General features: G+C 46.1%; 1 long non-coding RNA gene across 3 annotated transcripts in view; it reads left to right on the top strand.

Moving 5' to 3' along the window:
- Positions 1 to 8,565: 8,565 nt before the first annotated feature.
- Positions 8,566 to 15,527, top strand: part of LOC135986607 (uncharacterized) — a 41,801-nt gene continuing 34,839 nt past the window's right edge. For all 3 annotated transcript variants that reach the window (XR_010605906.1, XR_010605905.1, XR_010605907.1), the window contains exon 1: positions 8,566 to 8,993. This is a non-coding gene — a long non-coding RNA (uncharacterized LOC135986607). The remainder of the gene's footprint in view (positions 8,994 to 15,527) is intronic.

Genomic DNA, 15,527 nt, shown 5'->3' with positions numbered 1-15,527 from the left:
TTAGGAAGGTACAGAACAGCAAGGCGAAAAAGCAGCTTTGGCCAACACTTCAGCCTTTCAGACACCGCCGGTCTTGATGTCAGCATGTGAAGCATTCAAGCGCATTCCAAAGGCCGGGGGTCTGTGGGGGGCTGGCTGTGAGGACCAGCTCCGGTGGGATGGCAGCACTGCGCACTGGTGACCCAGACTCCGGGAGGAAGCACAGACTGGTGCAAAAACACAACAGCAACAACGAAATTCGAAGGACGAGAGAGGGGTGTGCCTGGAGCACCAAGCCTTCGAGGAGCAGAGATGGCAAGGGAGACCTGGCACCAAGCTGCCTGTGCCTGCCTACAGCGCTAACTGCTGGGGCTCAGGGAAACGCTTTCCTATCAAGGACTAATTTGAACATACAGACTCTGCATTATAATTACCTGACTGAGAGCAGACTGCAAGATGTGTGTCACATGCCCTGGGACTGGGCACTACTTCCAAAAATGCCGTAGAAGTGTCATAGGATGATACTCTCAGCTACATGTTACTATTTTTTTTTCATTCAGTTTTCCTTTGTTCATGTTAAGCCAGGCTTTATTTTTCTTTCCGTGTCATTTAGCTTGATAAATCTATTTGAAAAATTACTTCACACATATTTAAGCAAAGATTCTTTCAAAGTTATGTGTTCCTTTTGGAGAAAATCTGGCCAAATATCTTCTGATCTGTTCCTTCATAGGAGAGATAATACAGTCAGGATATGCCAGCTCCTCCTGCATAGTCCAGTTATTTTTTTCCCTTCGTTCTTGCATGTTTCAGTTTTACAATTGCTCCCACGGGTCATAATAAACCAAGATATAAAGAAAATATATTCAGCATATTTTGAAAAATAACAAGCTGTATCCTTTACAGGAAATGTGGGTTGAGGCATACTATGCAAACTTTTGTCATGTCCTTTAATCTCGCTTAACAGGGACATAGTTCAGCCATGCTGGTCTCTCCAGAGCATGTGCAGATACGATTTAATTAAGAAATCAGATTTCAGCTTCTGTGACCACTACAAAATGTTCAACAGCAAAGTCATTTTGACTGACCCGCCTTTCAACATATTATCCTTCTGCTGAAAGATCCTTCAATGAATCCAATATTTGTCTCAAGCACTGAGGAGAGCAGTGACCCACTATAAGGAGCACTGTCTGGCAATCAGAGCTTGCTATCATCAAGTTACTGCCACAGCACCTCATTCCCAACCTTGCTGAATAAACACAGGTATTAAATCATTCAGCTGATGGAAAAAAAAGCAGATTCCGTTCAAATCCGTGTATTGTGATGTTTCTAGACTTCACTTTTTGAGTAAGTGCATTTTAACAAAACTCAGGCTTCCAGGAGACAGGAATGTAAGCTAAGGCCGTGCTATATGCCTTAGTCCAGAAATTTTCCAGCTATTTTAGCACAACACTGCTGTCAGTTTAGTGCACTTTTGAAACCCACTATGAAATCACTATGAAAGTAATGAGAACCAAGCAGATTGTGCTGGATCTTGGAAGAGCTGCTCCAGGTGAAACCCCAGCAAAAGGAAACCCTCAGTGACCAAGAACAAGCACAGGATGCAGAGACTAGGGTGGGATGTGGAAACAAGGGTGGGATATGAAGACAAGGGCGGGATGCAAAGATGAGAGTGGGATAAGGGCCTGAGCAGACATGCAGCTCAGGTGAAAGGAGACTTGCACCAAACACCGGTTGCATCCTTCCTCCCAGCACAGACACACAACCTTTCCTCTTCACAGTTGATCTCTAGGCCCTGTCTGAGAGCCACCAGATGCTTACCACCTTGACTAAATAAAAAGCCTCTCTGCCGGAAAGCAACAGTGTGTCTCAGAAATTTTCCGATGATTGACTTGCAAACATACAATTGCCCACGAAGCTCATTTTCTGTTGCGGACAACTGAAGGACACACAGAAATTCAGAATCCTTGCTATTGCAGCTACTGAGACCTGAAAAACGGGTTCATTACCAGTTCTACGGGTATAGCGGGAGGATATGGATCTCACATCTTTGGTTTCACTTGCTCTTGGTGCCCGTCACTTGATCAGGCAGAGTTGTTCCTGTTTCTGGTTCATTCCTCCTTTGCTCTGATCTGTGTTGCAGGCAGTGTTTGGGAAGAGCACACGCCTCTCCAGCACTGTTTTGCATCCGCAGATCTCTAAGAACTTGACAAAAAGAAAAGGAATGAGGCAGGTTTGAGGCAGTTGGCAAAGGCAGGTGGTTGGGGAAGCGCTGTGGATCAATGGCTGGTGTTTGAGAGGAGCTGGTGTAACGGTGTCATGCGAAAACACAGGGTGGTTAGTCCTGGAGTGATACCCACATTCCCTAAATCTTTTGTGGCTGCCACTACTGCTGGAACCCAGTGAGCAGACTTGTTCTTGTCCTGGTCCACCTACGGAGAATAAGCTACTGCTACAACAAACACAGGCTGCTTCAAGTGGCTGTGGTTTGTATGGAGAACCTAAAGGTTTCGGCCCCGATATGCCAATGTCAGACAAGTATTGGTATGATGCTTTTGGGTTTTTTTCCTCCAATTTATTAAAGAAAATTACTTGTAAAAGCTACATTAAAAGAAAGCCATAAAATCAAGCACTCACATGTTATGAAATGTAAGAATTACAGTTGCACTCTTTAATTCAGCTCTTTTTTGTCCCTGCATGATACAATCTTTAATTACATCCCACCAGCTAAACTTGTAAGAAAAATGCTACTGATTACTTTTACTGGTAATTTACTGTCAAAAATAATACACTAACATGAATGACATGTTCAGTACTACCAAAGTAATAATGCAATAAAATATTGTGGTGTTACTTGTTCGGTCCTCATGCTGTACTTACCGCACAAATGTTTTAGTGAACAGCACAGAAAGCCTGGAGCTTGAAAGTATCTTTCGGGGAAAAAAAAAAAAAGACTTTTAGTTGATGAGAAAAGTTATCTTGGAAAAAGCAAAGGATGTGGACTAATTACTTAGTTTTCTTGTCCCAGACTTTCAGCTAGAGAGAAGAAGCTTTACAAAACTCACGTAAGTGTGAACTGAGCAGCTTGTAGTGCAAACCAGAACTGTAAGTTTGTGCTGTTTGATGGTACCTCCCCAACGTACACACTGCCCTGGTCCCTAAAAGCTCATGCACAGCACATCTGTTAATGTTACACATATTTACCATCACAAGACCATCCAAAAATAAGTAAATCCCAGTTCTTGCAATACAGTATTTCATGTTCTCCTCTCTTTTTTTCTGTATTCACCACTACTCCAAATTTTAATTTGTTAGGAAGTTATACATTCAATATGTTCTGATCTAGTCCTGGTAAAAGGTGCAAAGAGCTACAGACATTTACTGTGCTCTTACAATATCACGAATATAACTTGGTCTGAATTTAAATAAATGTGTAAGATCTGGTACAAGGAGAACTGCGCTCTGCGTCTTCAGATACATTTATTAGAAATTTAACTAGTTACAACCTAATTGTTTGCCTCTGAGTATTAGATTATTTTTGCTCTTTACTAATATCAAGTGGCACTAACTAAAAATTGTCCTGTTGTTGCCTTTAACAAGATGACCTAAGGAGAAAATTCCTCTGATACCAGAATGGCAAAACTGGGCCTTTTGTTCTTTAACAATGATTCAAAGTCACATTGCCCTTATTGTTGGCCTTCAGTACTAAAGCTTTTCCTCATGCCTGGCTTCACTTTGACTTCATGGCTAAAGTTTCAGCTAATGATGCTATCAGACAACAGCAGAACACAATTCAAAACAACTACTGGAAAAATCCCTACCCTCTTCCAAAGCTGTCAGGTTAGGACAAAAGAAGAGCTGTAATACCCACCGTGAAGCAAAGACAAGCATTGAAGCTGTCAGGCCTATAGCTGTACATAGATTTTCTCACAACACATTTAGGGTTTTGTTGTTTCATATATAAGTTGCAAATGTTTTGAGAACGTGACCTGAAAACAGAGCGTTTGCATCTTTTGAGAATTGGCTATGGTCCTTTTTTTAAAAAATTCTTTTATTTTTTTCAACCGCAGCCTTTCTCTGGATTTAACTATTGCACTGTCCAATGAAGCTCACCAGAGATAGGTAGCATATGCCATCATGGTCAATACATCATGTCTAGGCGTTTTCTTAGGGACTTCATGTCTCTGTTGTTAGCATATACTTCTTCTACTATGCTGACCAGTGTTAAGTCATGGTGTTAATTACAGAGAGAGAAGAGGGTAACTGGCAATACTGGGGATACTCTGGACATCCCTGTGAGTCACTAAATCAAACCATACCAGTCAAGAGAAATATTTTGTTACAGTTGAGATCTGAGGTCTAAAAGTCACTTATGATTACATTGTAAAATCGTGTTTTCTAAACTGTGTTAATTTTACTTTGAAGTCCAGAGCAGACAAAAATGCAAGACAAATTTCCAGTTACTCTGATGATCTTTTTTGAAGGTTCAACACTACATATCACTTCCTATCTGTAACTCACTGTGTGCATGGTAGAAGTATTGTACTGGACATCTGCTCCTGTCCTCTTTACTGGCCAGGCCACTTTAAAAATCTCTCTGTTGTGCTTTCAAAGAAACCCATCGCTGCCTTCCAGCACTGAAGGCAATAGTGGTGGGCAAAGAACTAACTCCTCTTGCACAAATATTGTATGTTACATCTCCTGCAGATGAGAAACCATCATTTAAAGGAAGAAGAAAACAAATTTTTGAACACCGTATTTTTCCAAATTATACTTTCAATCAGAAATGAAGTGGCAGAACTGCCCAATCTCAGTATTATTTACTAAGCAGGTTCATTATGGTTGTATCTGTCAGCCAACCCACGTCAAATTCTCCTATGCTAGACATTATAAAACCAAGAGCTGTACTGAAAGTTGGACTATGCAAAAAATGATTTTGTACTGCTGAAATGTGTTGCTTGGAGAAGTGGTGAACTTTGTGACATTCTACAATGAACATTTTTGGAGTAAGGAAAATGGCATAATATTAATTTCACCCAAAAGCTTAGACTACATAGACCATGCTACTCAGCAATGGAACATCAGCCAGGACACGTTGCTTGTTTGTGACTGGAAACAGCCAGAGAAGAAGCAAAGACAAGCAGCCATGGCTGCAAGGGGTGGGTGGAAGATGCAGCCTAAGAGAAACGTGAGGACTCTTTCTTTCTGGTAGAAAAAAAGACTGGAAGAAAGGTAGGAGTACTGAATAAATATTGAATAAGGTATGTTCTTCTGTAAGGCCGCAGAACTTTGTCAGTGACACTACCAACTCTACCCTTGACTTGGTTTTCTGGTGGAAATAATCTGTGAGGCCATGACTATTGGCTCAGAAGGGATTTGGGCCACATTTCATGAGTTTGGATCAGAAGAGACAAGAAGATATCACTGGCTTTGCCCTTAATGTTGCAGTGTGTTCGTCCTTCATTAAAAACTAGAAGGAAACGACTGTGCTTTTTCCTCCTGCGAGCCTCCCACACAGCAGCTCTGCTGCAAATCAGATGCTGTGTATGGTAGGTACCTCTTCTTTCCAAATGTCTTGTTTAAACTCCTCCTTCCCTTCTGTTCAGCTTCTCTTACAGTACAATAAACCCCAGGCTTTTTCCACCAGTTGTCTGTAGACATTAAGTCCACAACCTTGTTTGTAGTTCTGATGACCTCTGGGGAGAATATATCAACACTTTTTCATCTCACTAGAGCAATGAAAGTGAGTAAAACACAGTTGTTTTGTCTTTGAGCAGTGGATTTGATGAGGAACTTATCTTAGTAATTAAAAAAAACCACCTCCCCCGGACCCTGAATGGCTTCTCTATTAATCACTACAAGGACACCATTGACTTTCTATATTCGTGAGAAACATGCCCACAACAAAGTAGATACAATGTTTTCCTAATTCAAAGAGCATTTTATTTAGCAGAGTAATAGCTTTCCCTCACAGATATTACAGTAATAAACTGTGACTGAAAAAAGTTAATAAATATGACACTGCACATCTTAAACATATGATTGAACTTTATCTGTTTACCACACTCTTTGAAGTGTAAAACAGTAATGCTCAGCTCTCCAACAGTGAGCAATATTGGGCTAACCCAGTCTTCTGATTGACCCACCTGGGCACTACAGCCTGCTGAGAGCTCACCATCCATGGAGTTACCAGACACCAGCCAAGCAGCAGTGCCCATCCCTGCTCTTAGCCCATGGCAAACGTGAGAAGCGATGCTAAGATAAACCTCTTCCCCTGTGAAAGTGGCTTAGGAAATTTTTTTCTCACATTTGAAAGAGTTTATGAGCAGCAACATGGCAAATTACCACAGCTCAATCGGTGGCAGCTCATAAAGGCGGTGCAAATCACCGACATATCTGTTGTGACCAATGGACACCTTATTTCACTCACATATCGGGAAGCTGGACGTGGCTACTGCAGGAGGGAGACATGGAGTATAGATCGGAAGGACTCCAAAACTTTTGCTCTGCTCTGCTGCTGAGATTTGGCTGAATCCTTAGATAACTATTCCATGTGTAAATACTAGATGTCGTTGTTCCTTCAGCATCTCCTGCATTTTGTCCAACTTGAGCTGTGGGTTTCTGGGGGCAGAACTGTCCTTGGCGGGACGATTGTACCGCAGTGTCATGCCTGGGTTCTGTCCCTGGACTTGTGCCCAGCTGTGACAGAAGTACAAACCTTACGGACAATAATGATGCCTGAACTTCTGGGCTAAAATCCCCAGACACCAGAAAGGTACCAAGTTGGCTCAGCAGATCAGATCTTAATTGAGAAACAGAAATGCAGCAAAAAATGTAAGCTAAGGCTAAGTTTTGAGATGCACAGGAGAGGATGCTGGCACCAATGTGCTTATGCACTGATAACTCAGCTCTCAAGAGAAAAGACTGAGAAAGAAGGACCTCCTTGCCACATACAGGATCGAAATCCAAGTTCGGCCAAATCTGTTTTTGTTAATTGTGATATTGTTGACTCTCCTGTGGCCACAAGACACAGTGTATGGCACACAAGCTGAAATTAGCCTCTCTTTTTCTTGTATCTATGACACGGGACTCCTACTATGGCAATCCTCATCAAAAGGCAAGAGTCACCAGTGTTCTTCCCAGGCAGGAGGCAGCCCACGTGGGGTAGCCACCAGTGTGCTCTTTTTGCCAGCATTCAAACTCAGCAGCAAGCAAACGCAGACTACTTGTCTGCCACCATTAGTCACTAAGGGTTGAGAGCAAACGTATAAGGGAAATGCAACAAAACAGGTGGAAAGTGGGATAAAACGCAACAGGGCTTTGCCAAAGGTAAATCTTGAGAGGCAAACCCAGTACCCTCTGAGAGAGGTGAGGTTCCTGACTAAGGAGAAGGCAGGAGATCCGTCATGACTGGACCTTGGGCAGCGTTTGGTACGCGACTTCACGGGAAGCTGCCACGGGCTGGTGAGGCGCTGCAGCGTGGGTGAGAGAGTGCCGAAGGGGAGATGCCACAGAGGGAACGCTCCACTGAGCAGGAAGCTGCAGAAGGATCAGGTATTACACCTACTGAAGTTTAACAGGTTCATCCATAAACTTGGCACTCGGTTATGGGGCACACTGGTGAAATTTCCTGATGGCGGGGCTGGGAGGAAAAATACGGACCAGGATAGCCTAAAGAAAGATTTGCCTTGAGGACAGAAAGAACATGACGGAAGTTCAAGCAACAAAGTTATGTATTTTGAGATTAAACGATAGAAACACCAGGGTTTGGGGTGTGTAACTGTGACTCGTTGGGTAGGACTGAGCGGAGTATACTTGTGAGCATAACATACTCATGGGACACAGCAATGACACCCCGCAACACTGGCTTTCATCTCCAAGTTATTATTATTTCTTCTGCTTACTCCTTGGGTATAGGAGGGAATTTGGCCTCTTTAAACTCCAAAGCTGACAGAAGGGCTAAACAGAGGAGGCTTTTGTCCGCGGCACAATCACAGACAACGCTTCTCAGCCTACGAGGCTGCTCCGCTCTGCACCGACTCCTCTCTCGGGATCCCAGGCGGGATGTCGCTCTGCCCTGCCGCAAGCCCCTTCTGCCTCCTACCCCTCCCACCTCACCAAAGAGCCCCCGGGGAGGCAGGGCTGCCGTGCCGGGGCGCTGACGGGGCCAGCAGGCCCTGCGGGCCCGCCTGCCCTCCGGCCACGCCGCTGAGGGGACAGCGGCCAAGGCGCGGCGCCGGCCGGTGGGGCCTGGCAGGGACGCGCCGCAGCGGTCCCGCACTCCCTCCCGCGCCGCACGCCGGGGCTCCGCGAGCCGCCCCCGCCTCTCCCAGCGCCGGAGCCCCGAGCCGGGCCCGCGGCGGCGGCAGCGCTGACCCCAGCGCCGGCACCGGCCGGCGAACACCCCGGCCCCGCGGAGGCGGGCCTGCCCGCCGCTCCCCGCACCATTGGCTCACCCCGGGGGACTCGCGGAGCTCCCCGGCGCCTCATTGGCCGGGGCTGCCCCCTTCCCCCTGAGCTAATTGGCGGAGCGGCACGGGATCCCCTCCGGCCGGGGGGGGCGGCGCTGGGCCGCGGGGCGGGGGCGGGCGCTCGGTCACCTGCGGCTGGGGCGGCCGCGCTGCTCCGGGCCCGCCGCGGCGGGAGGGGGGGCCCGGCTGGGGGGAGGCGGCGCCGCGGGGCCCGCGGCCGCGAGGGGAAGCGGCTGCGGGGAGCCGGAGAAACAAAGAACATGGCGAGGGGAGGAGGAGCCTGCACCCTCCTCCCCCGCCGGGAAGGGCTCTCCGGGGGCGGACAATGCCCGGCCCGGCCCGCCCCGGCGGCGCCCGGGGGCGGCTCGCCTCCCCCCGCCCCCTTTCCCCGCCCCTGTGGCAGGGCCCGGCGGGAGGCTGGGCCCGACCCCTGCCCCGCGGGACGGGCTGGAGGCGGCGGCCGGGAGCGGGCCCGCTGCCTGCCGCAAGTTTCGCGCGGAGTCGGAAAGTTGGGCACGGCGCCGCGGCCCGGCGGGACCCGGCCAGGTAAGGAGCGGGCGCGGCGGCCGGCGGGGCCCCGGGGCCGGCACCCAGCGTGTGCCCGGCGGAGCGCGGGCGGGCCGGGGCACCTGCGGGAGGGAGCCGGGCCGGGCTGCCCGCCCCGCTCGCCGCTGCCGGGGCCGCAGGTGCGGCGGGGCGGACGGACGGACGGACGGAGCTCCCGCAGCCGCCGGGCGGGGGTCAGGCAGCCCCCGCGTCTGGGAACTTTTTAGAAACTTTGAGCGTTGCCCGCCCTGGCCCCTCGCTGGGGGAGAGGCGCCTTCGTGCCGCTGCCCGGGGACACCTGGCCCCGAAAGCCGGCGGGGACCATCCTCCGGGTGCCGGTGCCGGCACGGCTACCTCCGAAACACCCTTCTGAAAATTGCGTGGAGTTAGAAGCGCGACCTGTGGAGAGGTGCTGGGACCGCTGCCCTTGCGCTCGGAAAACTCTCCAGCCCGTTTTCTTGCAGCTGCACAGAGCGCGTCTCTCCGCTGGTCTTTCTCAGCCTCAGACCACTTTTTAGCTCTGCTCTTGAATAAATACCGCTCATGTCAAAGTGATTGTAGTAGTGATGTGAGGCCTTGGTCAGGGTTTTGATCCTTTCACTTTGTACTGAGATGGAGACTTTTTTTTTAAAACTAACTAGTGATTTGAGCATCCAGTTTGAGAGATGATTTAAACGGATCTGTACTGAGCGTTCAGCTTTTCAGCATCAGTTTTAAGATGTCTTGAGCTAGTTACCTGAAGTTTGGATTTCCAGAAGTGTTCAGAATTGAACAGACATATCGCTGATCTGACTTAAATCATGATTAATGTGTTCATAATTAATTTTGCAACAGTTCCCCCTGCCCCTTCCTTCCCTAGTTTTACATCCAGGCAGCTCAATTGCATATCAAAAGCCTCTTCTCATTTTCACATAGTAAATTATTAGACTTGCAAACTGTTTTAACTTCTTTTCTTCTCCCTTCACGCGCACCCTGAACAGGTGAAATGAAATTTTGGGGAGACGAAGAAGAGTGTCTTCTTGCACTTGGTTAGACATAAGTCATAAAAGAGAGTTTAGCTGTAGGAAAGCCAGGAGCATAAATAGCCATTATTTTCTATCAAAGGTTAATTAGTTATCATCTTTATATCTGCACATGTAAGTATAGGAGGGGTAGAATTTTAAGGTGAAAGTGGCACAGCAGCTTTGGAAGGTACTGTTACACATCGCGCCAACTTAAGAAGAATATCTCTTTAAAATGTGTTGACATTTAATTGACCTTTGAAAGTTCATTCTGTTAATCATACTCAAAGCGCTAAAGCTATGGTTGACTGATCTGGTGTTCGTACATTCAGCCGTGCTCAGCATATAAATTCTACAGCATAATTGCTACTTATTGAGCAAGACTTTCCTTTCTTCTCTGAAAATGAGAAAGTTTTGCTTTGCCTCCGGCTGGGTGCTACGGGTAGGATTGTGAATCCAAATGCTTTCCTGCCATCAGTTGTTGTGGCGGGTGTGGCCTCCAGCCAGGCAAGAAATTCCTTTGCTGAAACTGTGTTTTTCTCCTTCCTGAGGCCGCAAATAGGGCAAGGTAACCTTGAAGGTTACTTCTGTGTCTACTGTGAGTCAAAACACAATGGCTCACTTTTCTTTTCTTCTTCTAAGCTCTTCTGAACTCCAGCTGTTTGGATGGAGAATGCTGAGTTTGAGTAGGTTGATTGCAGAAGATAACAACCCCCTCCGAAAAAAAATCCTTGGCTTTTAAAATCAGCTTAATACACCCATGTTAAAACACATGCTACCCGCTTTATGACTGTTGTCCATAACTTTGTTGTAACCAAAATTCATACAGGTACTGAGAATGGAAGTGTTACATAGGAGGTTGCTATTGAAAGATCCGGGTAGAGATTGGTTTCTATTATATGCACTTGCCAAAGGATAGGTTTCCTGGTGAGGTTAATATCGCCAGCAGTATTTTTGTGTGTTGATACCTCTTGTGCTATATGTGGAATTTATAAGTCGATCTGTTTCCTTGTGTGAAGTGAGGGAAATACTAAATGTTAAATGCAGTGTCTGGGATTCCTAGTAGATCATTAGCTCTTTGTCGTTACCATTGAAAACTAATTAATAGCTCTTACTCTTAATTATAAATCCACTTATGAAGTTAGAGCCCTGACAGTGCTGCTGTACTTTTCTAAGCTATTTTCTCAATGCTGCTTTTGTAGCTGGAATCCCCTTCCCTAACCACGAAGTCAGATGTGATGTTCGAGCTGTGTTTGCAGCCAAGTAACTGCCCTGCCGCTCCATAGGGTCAGGAGCTCTGGTTAGAGCTCTTAAGCCCTGGGGCGGGGGGGGTCATCTGGGGGGACGTTTTCATGGGGCTGCCTCCACCAATGTGCGAGTGCTTTGAATACCAAAAAGAGATTCTGTGGTTGAGTTTTGTTTATTTTAGTACAATAGATACAAGTGCTGCACGTGATTCGTTTCACTGAATCTTTAGAAAGCTATGATAAATATGCCAACAGCCCTTCTGTACTTTCTGTACAGTTGACAGAAGGAGGAGGCAAAAAAACCCAAGGTGGCACAAGGGTTGGAGTGTGCAGATGCCCGACTGCAGCTGCTCTGATGCCCAGCAGCCCAGAGTTGGTACCTGCTCTGTCTGTATCACCTGCAGGGAAAGGCCATGCAAGGTGTCCTCTGGCCACCTGAGAGGACAACGAGCACAGCTGTGCAGGTCAGCTTTCATAGGGGCTTAGGTCTTGGGTCTAGCTGGGTGGAGGTGTCAATCCATACATGTTATTTGCAATCGCGAACACTGTCCTCGAATGAGATGCCAGAGCAGGGTCCCCTTTAGGGCTCCTTTTTACGTTGGAGGAGTGATTTGAACGTGTTGCTCTCCTGGGTGGCAGGAGCTCCTGGGCTGAGCCTCTCCTGTTGAAATCACTGGACAAAGCATGGATGGCACCACCTCAAGTGCTTAGATGTTCAAATGTGGTAACAAAAGCCAGATTTTGGTTTGTGACCTGAGGCAGACCTAGGTGAGATTTCAACCTGAATGCTTCTCGTCCTAATATTTGTATTGTACAAAAAAGTTTCTGGTGCAGCTGGCCCATTCCCAAACTCCTGATTTTATTTTTGGGATAAAGGACGGAGCTGCATTTTGAAAAGCTCATTCCTGCACTATGGCAGTTGAGGTGGGACGGGGTGAGCAGGGGTTTTGAGAACCACGTGGAGGTTTGGATGTGTGGTACAAGCAACATTACAAAGACTTCAGTGTTGGTACACGTACCCACTGGCAGAAAGTTGTGTGCCTGAAGGCTAGTAGCAGCTGAGCACAGGTGTTTGAAGTTTTATTCATATCTAAAACTCTGTCAGGCACCTAAACCCTCGAAGTGGAGAGAGTCTTACGAAGGGAATGGTTGATGTTCTCTGTATCTGCATTGCTAGATTACTCTGAGGTTACTGTGAAGTCATTCACTGAAGATTATGGCATTGCATGAAAGGAACATAACATTGGGCCATAAATTAACAGAAACAGGAAAGCACGTTCTCTTATCTGGTTTGTTAATCCAACTGTTTGCATATATAACCCTTAGCACCAAGAACTTGTACTGCATAAAAGTACCTTTTATAATAACAGAACCTAGCACAGCAAGTACATTTTGCAAATAAAATTCCCCCTTTTAAATTCAAGTGTGTAGAAAGTAAGTTTTACATTAATCTCTAAGGCTATTTTTACCTGTAACACTTCGTGCTGAATAAAACAGGATGGTAGCATGGTCTTGATCAGCATTAGTCCCACAGATGCCTTTCCTCTGTAATCATTTGAAATTTAAAAGAATCACGAGATGGAGTACAAATGTATACGGGTTTAGTTGAATTTTAACATACTTGCTGGTTAGGGTAAGCCCAGGCCATCCTAATGTGACATGATTGACATAATCCGAAGGGGATTAGTTATTAATACCTTTGAAAAATAAAGACTGGTCTTGCTTCAGTGTTTTTCTTCAATGACAAATGTTCAAAATTAAAGCTTTTGTGGCAAGTTGATTATAAACTTTCTGTGAGTCTAAGCAACTGAGAGCTGTTCTTGGAGCTGTCAAGTTATGTTCTAACAGCTCTAATTTTTAGCTAACTACAGAAGGTATATTTATCCACTGGGGATTTTCTTTGCTAATAAACATCAGAAAATATTTTTTGTATAGGAATCCATTTCATAGGTGTCTTCCTGTCTGCTTTTCTGTAACTTCTGGGCAATTATTTCTGCTGATCAGGAGCAAAACACAGTTACAGCACTTGTATGTGTCTGTAGGAGGCTGTGTAGGGGTAGTACTTAGTCACTCTTTGTGACTTGCACTGGAAATTTTGGGGTGAAGGTGAGGAAGGAGGATAATTTTAAGTTCCCAATGCCAGAAGCTAACAGCAGGGTTTCGCTCTCCTTGTGCCCTCTTCCTACCTGTCCTTGGGCTCTCGCGTGCGGCTGTGTTTTAGCTGTTCCAAACCGGGGCTCAGTCTGCTTTTTCCTCTTGCAGGACTTCCCAGTGTGTGCACCCTTTGCTATGTCAGCGTTGATTTCTGTGTAGTAGTTATTGAGCATTTTGGTGCTTCCACAGTGGCTTAGTTAGGACATATTTGCTGGTAAGCCCTCTCCCATTCCTTAGGTGGTCCATCTAAGGCTTTCTTCTCTCTTTGTAGGACCGAACTGTTTTTAACTTGGTGGATGTTTTTTCCAGGTGTATATTAGTCTCTTGCAGCTTCTGCTTCTGGAAAGCTGGGAGAAAAGACATTTTCACGCTGATGAGAATACGAGTTAGGAGAAATTTGAAAGTGTAACATTAACAGGATTCAGGTTCATGGCCCTGTCAGCATGATGTCAGCATTTTATCCGATAGGTCAAAGTATTTAATTACAAACTGTGGGAACAAGCAAGTGTTTAACTATCTTGAGGCTGATGTTCAGTCTCATTCTATTCCCTTATGCCATAAGCCTGGTCGTACTCAGGGAAAGGGGAGTCTGTTGGAAATAAATGAAGAACGGAACTTGAGTAGGTGCATTGCCCTGGTCTGTACGTGTGCAAAGGTTAATGCATTTGCTGCACATGAACTCTAGTTTTGTTCTTTAAATGTTGCTGTTATGTTCTACTTGTGTAGTGCTATGAAGAAACAAGCCTTTTCTAAATTACTTTAGTGCGTGGCGTTGTTAACAAAAGTTACTTTCTGCACACTTCTACTGGATGTGTTGCTTAACATAGCACCCAGAAGGTCTCTTGCATCTAGCACCAATTTCTAGAAACGTTCAAGTACCTTTGGGACAAGAGTAATCAATACATTGTACAACCTCATGGGCAAGAAGGTGTAAGCAGCAGCCTTGCAGACTCTTCTGCAGCATCTGGGGCTTCTGCAGTTCACTATGGAGCGCACTAAGTAAAAAGTTTTGTGGTCTGAGGCTGTATTTTTTTTGATTTATTGGAGATGAAAGATAAACATTATGATTGTTCCAATTATTCTGAGAGTCTTTATGTCCCGATTGTGTGTTTGAGCTCTGTACGAGAGAAGTGATGGAAAGAGAGAAATGACCTTCCCTGTGTTTGCAAGGGAGTTGGGATGGGTGCTGTGTCCTGGCTATGGGCAAGCAGAACTGATTCCTGCATTGATGACCTGACCCTGAAATCAGAAATATGAGGGTAAACTTGCAGCATGTGAGGTGTGGTTCACCGCACCAACACAGTGATCAGAGTTCAGGTCCCTGCTTTTCTTCAGGAGTACAGCAGGGTATAAAATACATTCCCTAGAGATGTGACTTGTGAGAAAATTACGTGTCTTGAATAAAGGACATAAGAAATATGAGTTAGTAGGCAGTTTGCAAAATACAGGATGAAACCATCCTAGAAATTATTGGGGGATGTCGCGGCCAAGTTTTGTGTTTGAAGATGATTCTGGTCAGCCCAAACATATGTTTGCTCCTGTGTGCAGGGATCTTGGATATGGACTACCTGCTGCCCATGTCCCTTGTGCCAAAAGCTTGTTCTCACTGCAGCTGTATTTTGCATTCCCTTTAAATAGGGACAATAAGGTTGAATAAGTTGTCTACCATAGGTGTTCGCCCTGTTAAATTTAAGTAAATGTTCTTTACTAAGCTTGGGATCTGATATGTTGAGCTCTCTTGGGTCACACTTCTCCCAAATAACCATGAGGTGTTATTGCCATTGAGGCTGTTTTGTTGTCCAATATACACTCTTTATTCTTGTGTTGACCCAGTACATGGTCTTCGTATTTATCTGAAATGGAAAACTACTGACTTAAGCGTTCTGTGCTGGGAACTGACACAGCGATGCTTACTTAGGCACAGCTTTGGGCTGGTCACCTGCTTGGCTCTGCGGTGGAACAGCAGCGGGCACAGTGCTCGGCTCTGCCAGCGAGCAGAGTGATGCTCTGAACCCCCTGGATGTCACTCGCTTCTGCCAGTGGACCAGGAAGGACAGCTGAGCCTGTTGCACTTTCCTTTCTGGCCAGTACTGAAGGTTTGTGGGCATCACAGTGATGCCCTCGTGACTCTG

The sequence above is a fragment of the Caloenas nicobarica genome, chromosome 3 (genome assembly GCF_036013445.1).
Source record: "Caloenas nicobarica isolate bCalNic1 chromosome 3, bCalNic1.hap1, whole genome shotgun sequence".
NCBI lineage: Eukaryota > Metazoa > Chordata > Aves > Columbiformes > Columbidae > Caloenas > Caloenas nicobarica.
The sequence above is the reverse complement of the archived record's forward strand: the minus strand, read 5'-3'. Positions and strand labels throughout refer to the sequence as shown.